This window comes from Topomyia yanbarensis, chromosome 1, assembly GCF_030247195.1.
Source record: "Topomyia yanbarensis strain Yona2022 chromosome 1, ASM3024719v1, whole genome shotgun sequence".
Classification (NCBI taxonomy): Eukaryota; Metazoa; Arthropoda; class Insecta; order Diptera; family Culicidae; genus Topomyia; species Topomyia yanbarensis.
The window spans coordinates 18,163,218-18,173,996 of NC_080670.1; positions in this window are offsets into that span (position 1 = coordinate 18,163,218).

The window sequence follows — 10,779 nt, forward strand, 5'->3', positions numbered from 1 at the left end:
TTTTTAAGCAAAGATGACAAAAGTTTCTATACTAACGTCCATAAAAATTTAAAACACGACGCGGAAACTCGAGCAATTAATCGCTACCGCTTTGTTGCTTATGCAGTGCACAAAGACAGCAAAGCGCACCTTTTAGCCGCTGCACAAATATCGCGATAGCGTCGGAACCCCAAACTTTTTGGTCGTTTGTAAAATAAAAGAGAAAGCTGCAATTTGTTTCCAGAATACTTGAAGCGAGTATTCTACGTTACTTCCGCCAATTCGATTCAAGTAAAAGAAGCAACGCGTGAAATGTCACGTGATGACCTTGAGTTCGGTATTCCACATACAACTAAAGACATGGTAATGACATGGTTGTACTAAAGCATTATGAAGTCTATCTTTGTAACCCGCAAGCTAGTCTGTTAACAGGGCCATTTTAAAATCATTCGGGTCCCTGGCCACTATTGAACAGGTGAACGCAGATGTACAGAAGGATGCGTCTCCATGCCTTTCGAAGGCTCTTCCAATTTTTAGCCGCGTACGCCAACAATAAACCCTTAAAGGCGCAAATTAATTTTTTGCAAATTTTTTGAAAATTGTCGCATATTTTGGAGGTTTTCGCAATGTTGTTTTAAAAAACATTGCGCTTTTAAGAGTTATTTTTTTATCGGAAAATCACCACAACGTATAGAGAAAATTCAAATGTGCACGCACATCATCTCAGTTGATCCAGCACTTTATTGGCAAATGATTCAGTTTTATCCACTCATAATTATCTGATACCATGGTTGGATGGATTAAGTGTTGGTTAGTGCCCTCCCTGTGCGGGGCTCATTTTTCAATGCCAGCTGACTTTTTTTCTATCGCATGCTTCACCAATACATATACATCGCTAATACATAGGCAAAATTCGTTTTTTCTGTTTCTTGCATCACATGCAAGGAAGCTTCTTGCAATTTTCGCACATTACCAGAACGCTAGCAATTTTCACTCGTATTTATTGCATTAATGTAAGAATCGATTACAGGGTCTGTTTTGGGTGTACTTCATGCCCGTTTAAAAATTATCGGCATTGGAAAAAGAGCTATTTTCAATAAAAAAAATGTGAATATCTCCACACATACTAGCGATAGCAAGATTCCGTCTTCGGCAAAGTAATGCAGTTTAACAATCCAAACAATGTTCTGGAATATTCTTGCTATGAAAAAAATCTAGAAGAAAACTTATGATGAAAAACAGACTGTTTTTGTTTCCCAAATAATGGCTTATATCTCAAAAAGCTAAAAGGCTAGAGAGTTGAAGTCTTCAGATAAAGTGTTTGAAATGAGTTTCCCTACTACTTTTCCGAAGTAAATATTTGCCTATCTGAATTATTAAAGAAAATAAATTTCATAACTCACTAAGGGGGATTAATCATCAATCCGATAAGACGGAAAGAAGAGGAGTTCTATTCCAAGAAGCTTTCCGCATTGCTAAGTTTCGATGCAATCTAAAAAACCCTTTTTTACTCTTTGGAAGCACTGTGCGGTGTGGTGAATACAAATGTCATCACTGTTCACGGTGAACGTTCACGTCCCGTTTATCGCACAGCTTTTTTTCCTTAAGCACTATTTAGACTCTCGGTGAAAATGAACGTGAACATGTGTTGAATACCTTCCATTGTTCACGGTGGACGACGTCGTGAACAGTTTCATCAGCGAACAACAGTTTGTCAGAATGCAATCTAGTATTCGAAGGCGAACGTTCACCGTGAACAGCGATGACATTTATATTCACCACTCCGCATCAATTCCGCCCATCGTCTCGTTTACACTCCCGGTGAACAAGTGAATTATCCACTGCGGACATATTTCACCGTGGAATATTTAAAATGATCGGGGAATATGAATATTATTGCGTAAATTCAATTATATCGAAGAATTGTGCATGGATTCGCTAAGTATATTAATGTACTATCGTTTAGTTCCAGTTTCATCAATTTCCTTGCACTAATAAGTGAGATATTGGAAAAAACAATTTGGTGCGCATCGAGTTCACGTTCATTTTCACCGAGGGTGTAAATAGGCCTTTAGTAGGCAGGAATGGGGGGGGGTTCTGATTCAAATGACTAAAAAGTAAGCAAAATTTGGAATTTTTGTGTGACAATTAAAAAACATAGAAGGAAACAGTTTTAGGATTCAAAAAGCTTATATTTTCGTCCCATGTTTTGACATAAACACGTTTAAAGTTTTGAGAATACTTTCGTTGAATTATTCGTGGTAGAATGTCAAGATTTTGTAACAATTACATGGAATTATGGGTTATGGACATCCTTGATTACGAATCTGAAGTCAATTCTTCGCAATTCGAAATGGCCGATCCAACATGCTGGACCCCTACTAAAAAAATAAATGGTATTTTAGCCAAAATAAAAAAAAGGATTTGTGATTTATAAACACGAACTTGAGTTAATATGTATCAAAATCAGGCCGCCGCTTCGAATAATATAAAATGCAAAAAAAAAAATCAAATGTTTTGAAATTTTTGAATGAGAACCTCTTCTTAAGAAATTGCGAAAAGATGCTGACAATGCGGAATGGAAGCTCGATATATAAGTGCACGGAAAACAATCAATACATAATATCATGCACTTATTTCTGAATATTTCTACAGCATTTTGCGATTCTTAGATAAGATATTGATACTCTTTTTTTTAGCGGATGCATTAGTTATTCTACACTTTTATTTTGGTCGCGATATCATATTATATCACGAAAAGATGAGGTCGGATTCTCGCAAACAGACTGCAAAAAATGTTACACCAGAAATGTTATACTTGCTATTATTTCGTTGGTCGAAGGATGTGGAATGTTGCCTATTGGCTCTCAAACGTGAAACTTATCCGCTCGACGCGCCAACTAGATTTGATTACTGGTACCAGTCAAATGATGGCAAAAGTTTGTTCATGTGTTGAAGGTATAAGATGGTTAATTTATTTTTATTATTACATACATTATTACATACATTTTTCAAAAAATTGAATTATAAATGATAAAAAACACTCGGTTTTTCGTTTGATACCTAAATCAGTGAAAATCAATATTTTGTTGCGAATTACCCGGAATTATTGTTGTATTTTTGACCTTTTCACCTAGAATTTGGATCAATGGATAACCTCGACTACACCTGCAATCCAGTGTTTTTCGTTCACTTTCGTGTTTTTATCCATATTTCTATCTCCGAATTTCATTTTAGTATAAACTGATACCGGAAGAACTATTTCTTTTTGATGTAAAAGAAAATAACTATACTATATATTTTTCAGAGGTAAAAAAAATACTTTCTGCAACATTTAGTTGAATATTGTAGAATATTGTAACAATTAGTAGAATATTGATTGAGTTTATAAAATTAAAAAAATATTTTTGATGCGTTTTGACAGATGACGGCAGCTAGCGTTGGATAGCGAATTTCTGTTCGCTAGTTCAAAAAATTTAAACTGTACTGGATATCCATGTTGGTGGATACGGACACAAACATTAGGCTAATTTCGGGAGAGATGCCATACATTTCTAAAAATCAATCCTGCAGCAAAGTAAACCATACAATATTTGATGATACCATTTTTATCAATTGCCAAATGTAGGATCGATGCTGCACGATGACATTTTCCTTTGAAATTATAGATGGCCGTGTTCATAATCAGAATGCCTTCTAAAAGGTTAGAGTTGCCATCCCTCCGGGTTTGACCCGGAAACTCCGGTTTTCGGAAGCGATCTCCGGGCTTACGGGTTTTACATCAATTTCTCCGGGTTTGGTGAGAAGAAGCAAAATTTCAATTTTTATGGAATTAATTGATTTTTCATAAAATATTTAAAAGCTCTAAGTTAGCTATTACTCTGGTTCAGTTTTATTTTGTCCGACTCGTTTCAAGGTGGCGAAGATGAGTTCACCAAATATTGCTGATTTCTTTCACAAAGCAATGGAAATGAAAAACAAATCAAATTTACTACAAATTAAGGAAAATAATATTTTGCTATATGCTACAATCAAAATGTTGCATCCCATAAAGTTTCTCAAAATGGCGTAAAAAAGTTATTTTGCTGCAAGTTTACCAAATAACTTCACTGATAGTGGTACTTATCACCTGCTGCACTTTGGAATGGCAGATTTGTTCTAATCCAACTGGCTAGATCAACATCGATCGAGTTCTTTCGATGTTGTTGCTACTCCTGCAGCGACCCTAACTGTTGGCTAGGGGGATGAGTTTTGCCTGTTTGTTGCGACCTCTAGTGATGAATAACCGACACCACATAGTGCTTCCCATACGATACCGCTGCCCTGCCTCCTTTGCTCTCCTTTTCCTGTTAGTTGCTCGTTCGATTTATCCTCCACAGCGAGAGTAGCTGGTGCTTTTGTATTTTTGGCACTCGGGGAAGTAAAATACTACACCAGATTAAACCGACAAAACCGTTCATAAACGTGGAAAATTTACAGCTTTATTTTATCGTAGTAATAAGAAAGGATTGAAGTGCTCTAAAATGCCGAGCAAACGCTTTGATTCCAATTTCTGTCGCACAAGGACGCACACTAAAAGTACACGCTCAAGATGTTGATATCAATGTGCAATCCGCTAAAAATATCATCACTATTTTGTATACGTTGTATACGTTGTATACGCACCGCAATGGAGATGACTTGATTTTTAGATAAGCTACAAAATGGTTCTTCTTCACTTCGAAATGATCCACTCTTTATTACTGGCCAAACTGCAATTGGTTCATTTTACCGCATTCTAAATATTCAAATACAACAGTACGCTTCCAATGCTTCAGCACATATGTTTTCAAATTCCCATTGTTATGTTTAGTTTTCGTTACGAAATGTTAATGATTTTTTTCAGTTCTTCAGTTGAAATTTTACACATATTATTTAAGTGATAATAATATCTTTGGTCTGCTTTTTGCGTGTTCGTTTATCCTTTTACTATATATTTATTCTCATTCCGAAATTGGATTTGGCTCGCATTTTTCATTTCATGCCAACAATGCCCTAATTTCCTGCATCAAGCAACATTAACGCTACTTCTCGCTGCAGACCATTCTTTGCTTTGTTTAGTTTAACACTTCCAATACTCTTTCTGCTCCCTAACGAAGCTGAAAATTTGTTGAAACTCGTTAAACGACTGCACAATGGACCGGAAGATGACACGTGGTTGAGAGCCTTTTCCACACGCATATGGTCCATTATTAGGCGCTATGATCGATCTTTTTCGGATGTACCCTCAGACCATACGGTAGCTACTGCTACCGACCTGATCGATCACTGCCCGTTGACTTACGTTGAGCTACTCTAACTATATCCTACATATCTTCAAGCAGAGGGAAACAGCACAATTGCATCCTAATTAAGACCGACATTGTTTGAACCCGGTAAACGGCAGAGTTGAAAATTGATTTTTAGTCGAAAATTGCTAGACTAACGACGCAAGGTGGTGACCCATTTACAGTCCGTCCGAACGTATCCCTTCGAAAACACTGGAAACTGTGTCATTTTGTGACTTAATAACTTCGCATTATTTCCCACATTTCTCGTTAAGTGCGGCTTTTGTTAACCTTGTGGGAAAACGGACCGGACGATGAATGGTGGTGGGTTCAAACGGAGAAGTCAATCAATGCACGAAGCAATATAGACTACAAAGTTAGTTAATTATTTGCTCATTTACTGGCGAAAGGATCGAATATGCCAAGTATCCCGCTGGTTGCGAGAATGGTTGTGTTTTCAATAGGTACGGATAATGAATTGTATTTAGTTATATGGGTTCAGTTTGCAGCATTGTTCCTGTCAATGACATACCTGTGCGTAACATCTACTTTGGTATCGATTTCTGTGGGAAGGGTATAGTTGTTTATAATTTAACAAATTCGAAATTTATCAACATCGAAGAATTCAGTCTTTTTAAGAACATTTTTTTTGAAATGTCACTGTTGAATCAGCACTCTGCAGAATGCTAACAAATTTCGCTTAGGATCTTTGATTTTTTTATATATGTATGACTTGTTCTTGCAGATTCTAGCCACAAGAACTGCACATGAAGTGGAATATCTCTCATCTTAGTTACCATGGAAATAATGTTCGAAACAATACGTACAGATGCAGAAAGCTAAGCATGACAATTTTATTTTTAATCCAGCTTGCTAAAAAGCAAATTATCTTATCTGAAAGTCATAAATCTTTGCCAAACGAAACAATACTGTTAAGAAGAAATTCGACTTTCAAATTATACAAGACACCTAAATCCAAGCAGAAGCCGCTTAGATCGATAATCTCATCAGAAAGTTTCTGTCCAGTCGAGAAAATGCTCCCAAATCTTATTATTTCTTGCAGCACACATAGCAGAACGCCTCGAAGAACAAAGACACTCTACGGTTACTGGGTGAGTAAAACCATTTGGCTTTCTGTTAGAGGATTGACGAAAAACCGAATAATCGGTGTATCCCTTCTACCTATATCCCAGAAAGACAAGGTTAATCTACTTTACCTAATTGCATTAAAAATTGGATGATGAAGCGTGAAAGAGTTCGAACGGTCTGTGCACACCTACTGGCAAAGGATACATACGTGGTCTGAGGCGGGCATGTAAACCGCACTTTTCTACGCTTCCTTTCGGCATTTCTTGTCCATTCGATGCGGGTAATGATCATAACCAGTTAACCAGCCCACTTCTGGCTTCTGTGTGGGTGCCATAAATATTGTAGGATTTCTTTGCTTCAGAATAGAATCTTCTGGCTAGGGGTCTCGGTCAGGATAATTCAATCTGTACAGCTTCTTAGTGATTACAATTTCAATTAATAATATTAGATGCTTTTCATTGTTTCAACAACATAAACGATTGAAGAATAAAGAGTACCGATCCTCGTGTTTGTCTGAGTTCAGGACTGGATAATTTATAGTTTCAAGGACTATTGCATTTAGTACAGCGTTGCAAAAAGGTACTGTCGTAAATCGAAATAAAGATGCATATATTCTAACTAAGAAAACTCACTTATTGATTCATATCTTGGTGTTTATGTACGGAAAAAATGTTCACAAAATCGTGAATAAAGTGCCATGAATTCTGGAACCATCATGTTTTTCACGATACGAAAACAGAACTATGAACAAAAATCATGTGTTTTTATAATCATGTTCCATTTCCACACAATAACACCTATATAACGCTTTTATAAGTGGAGATATTTGTTTTTGTTTTGTGAACTTCAGTCACGGTTTCCGCCATACTATTACCAAATCGATTTTCTGTACGTACTAGTGTACAACTTTATGAACATTATTCATACAACCAAAGGTTTTATTGATTGATTATTGTGATTTTATTCATAGCTTTTGAAAGATTTTTCAGACACCGACTATGCGACGTAAACTGATTCATGATTTGTTACATCTTGAACATGATTTGGTTTTCATGGTTGTAAAGTAGTTCACAAAATCAAAACGTTTTCTCGTGAACTATTTCACGAAACTCGGCATAATATTCTTGAAATCTTTCAAGCTACCTCATGAATCCCAATATATTCGTCACGATGCAATGTCCGTGTTTGTGAAATATCCCTCAGAAAATATCCCTCAGAAAATTCCACCGACTTCCAAATTTGAAATGATTGATGCAATGCTTCAATTGAATTTTATCCCGATCTGACTTTCGGTTCCGGAGTTACAGGTTGGTTAAAGCGGTCACATAGGTATTTCTCATATACCTCTACCACCACAATACTTACTTTTTGCCTCTCATATAGAAATGCTTTGCCAATACTCCAAAAATCGTCAACTTAATCCAAATCATTTTTTTACTTAAATGGGTTAAATGGTCAAAACAGAAATGTGTGGCGGGAGTTTACTCCCCCACATATCGCACAACTATCCACTGAGTTACCTAGTGCTGTGTGCTCATGACTCTCCATATCTCGATTAGACATTTCCGAAAAATTAGATTCGCCTCGACTGGACTCAAAAAAAACCAAAAACAGCATGACTCAGAGACTAAAGAGGGAATAAAAATTTATCCCTAGATGGCGATCATTTCGTTTGTATCGGTGCCGTTGCTCCATCTGGTATCAAAATATTACACCTACCTTTCGAGCGCTATCTATGAAAAAAGTGCCTTTAAAATTTAGTCAAAAGTTGGCGCCGATAAAAACGCCATCTAGGGATAAATTTTCATTGTCGAAACCGTGTTACATTTGAGGCGTCATGCTGTCTTTTTCGATGCAACTGACGTACGGAAGTAGGTGTCAACAAGAATTAAATTACAAATTGTTCTGGGGTGTGGGCTATTTTTGCCGTTTCTACTATTTTCGCCCTACCCATGGTCTGCCATGGACATTGTTGTTATTATATAGGGTGACCATATCAGAAGAGTCAAAAACCAGGACAGTCAAAAGAGTACTGCTTCCCCCCGCTACCTCTCAATCGACATTGCCACGCCTCAATACATTACCTGAGCCGTGGATCTTTTAATATTATCAATGTGTAAATAAAAATAAATAATTCGAATTGGGGGTAGGCGTAGCGTAGTTGGTAAATCGATTGCCTTGTATGCAGCGCACCTGGGTTCGAGCCCCGATCCCGCACATAGGGTTAGAAATTTTCATAAGAGATGTTTCTAACCCGAAGAGGCGAATGACCTTAAGGTTAAAACCTCTATAATCGAAATAAAAAAATCGATTTTTATTGTGTATCCATCGGATCTTGTGCACGCGCCTAGGGGCAGATCACTCTAAGAATGTATAACAAATTTGCATCAAATTGAAAAAATGCATTTAATTTCCATTTTTGCATTAGCTTTGCACTGCCCCGCAGAAAAGTTTGTTTAATAAACGTCCTACGCTGATCCACTTTATTAGACGTTTTGTTAAATGTAGGGCTAGTTTTTCTGTAGGGTTTTGACGTCTTACACGCAACGCAAACAACATTGCACGCAACGCAAAATACATTATGAATTTCTATTTTGATGGAAATAAATGCATTTAATTTCGCTGATTTTTAAAAATGCATCACAAGTCATCTGCCCCTAGGCACGCGCTTTGTTACTTTGCGTAAAGATCTTATTTCTTATTGAAGATCGATTTATTTCATTACCTCTTGTTGCTTGTGGATCACTTCGTCCGCTTTCTCTCGGTTTATCGTTTTCATTCATGCTATCCTCGCTGTTAGTGTTCTATGGGCTTTCACGATTACCTGGTTTGAGTTGTTTGTGGGGCCTACGGGTCACGATTGCGTATCCGTGTTCTTTGTTATTTACTTTATTATCGGTGGTGCTAGCAGTTGATTGGGAAGTAGTAGGAGCATCACAATGATCGGATACGCTGTGCGTAGGTTCTGTTGTTGCAGTATTCTTTGGTACCTGAGATGCAACTTCAGTAATTTGTGATTTAGTTAATGTTGATGAAGGCGTGTGTGATGGGTATGCTTGCAGTTGATATTGCTTCGTTAGAGGTTTGTGTATATGGTTTCTCGTAGTGTGTCTTCTTGTGTAACAACGTAGGGCACGCAGGGGTCTGTCCTTCATACGTGCACAGCGTGATTTGAGATTCGGTCACGCGTTTTGCTTTGAATTGAAAGTTTAGATATGACGGAATAGGTTCCGTCACTCGCATTTTCACGAAAGAAACACCGTTGGAAATACCTAGAAAAAATTTCTTCTGGTGTCAAACTTAAATCTTACGTATTCCGACTTGATGGTTTATTGATAGTACCCAGGTGTAGATCGCGCAGACGCACATCAATCTTATCATTGTCAATATATACGGGTATCTTGGTCCTAACATTATCATGCTCAACGACGTATTGCATGTTGTCTTCCATAGCGTAGCTTTCCGTTATAGCCAAAATTTTAATCGTTATCAGTAACGAGAGTGTGGTGGGCAGGGCAGGAAATATTCGAACCGAACCTATGTTCGAATACTTTCAAAGCACGAAGCTTTGCGTTATTGGTTCGTATACACAAGCTTCGCATCACAATCGCTTACCATCGTAATTGCGGACATTTGGGCGATACTTTTGCATGCTCTTCGGCGAGGACAAATGAAGCTTCTTGTTCATTTCATTGATGTTCGGAAAGATATGTAAAAGCTTTTGCGTAGTTTTCGACGAACACGAGCTAAGCTCTTGGTTCGTGTGATCGATATTTTTGAAACATTTACATGGAGCTTCGAAACGATATTCGCGAACACAGAAAATAAGATTACCTCGAAGTATTTCAGAATCACGAACATCGAAAGATTATATCAATTTAGCATCGCGAGGGCCATCGTTAACATGTTCGCCGGACGATATTAGTTTTCTTTATTCAAATACCTACCTACTAGCTATGCAAAAAAAGTATATTCTAGACAGAGGCCTTGTATTAAGAATGGAATAGGTGAAAAATAATTGTGACAATGTGTAGCTTATGAATGCTGGGGTTAACTGAAAAGTGACGTAACAAGTTTATTTAAGATACCCTACTGATATATTACCAGTAGGGATAAAATCAAGATTTCGCTACAGGGCGGGGATAAATTTTCAAATGAAATAAATTAGGGCTAGAAAATGAAGTTAAATGCAATGTACACAACGTATTGAGTGGCTCGCTTATCTTAGTCATGTTCCTATAGTCACCTACCAGTTATGTCAGTTTCTTGAGGATAAAGATATCGATATCCATTCAAAGGAAAAAATCGATTATCAGTTAAATAAATAACGTCATGATGTGTATGATTAATCCTAGAAATAAATAGGGAATGTCAATAAACTCGACCATTCCCGATTCATATTTGG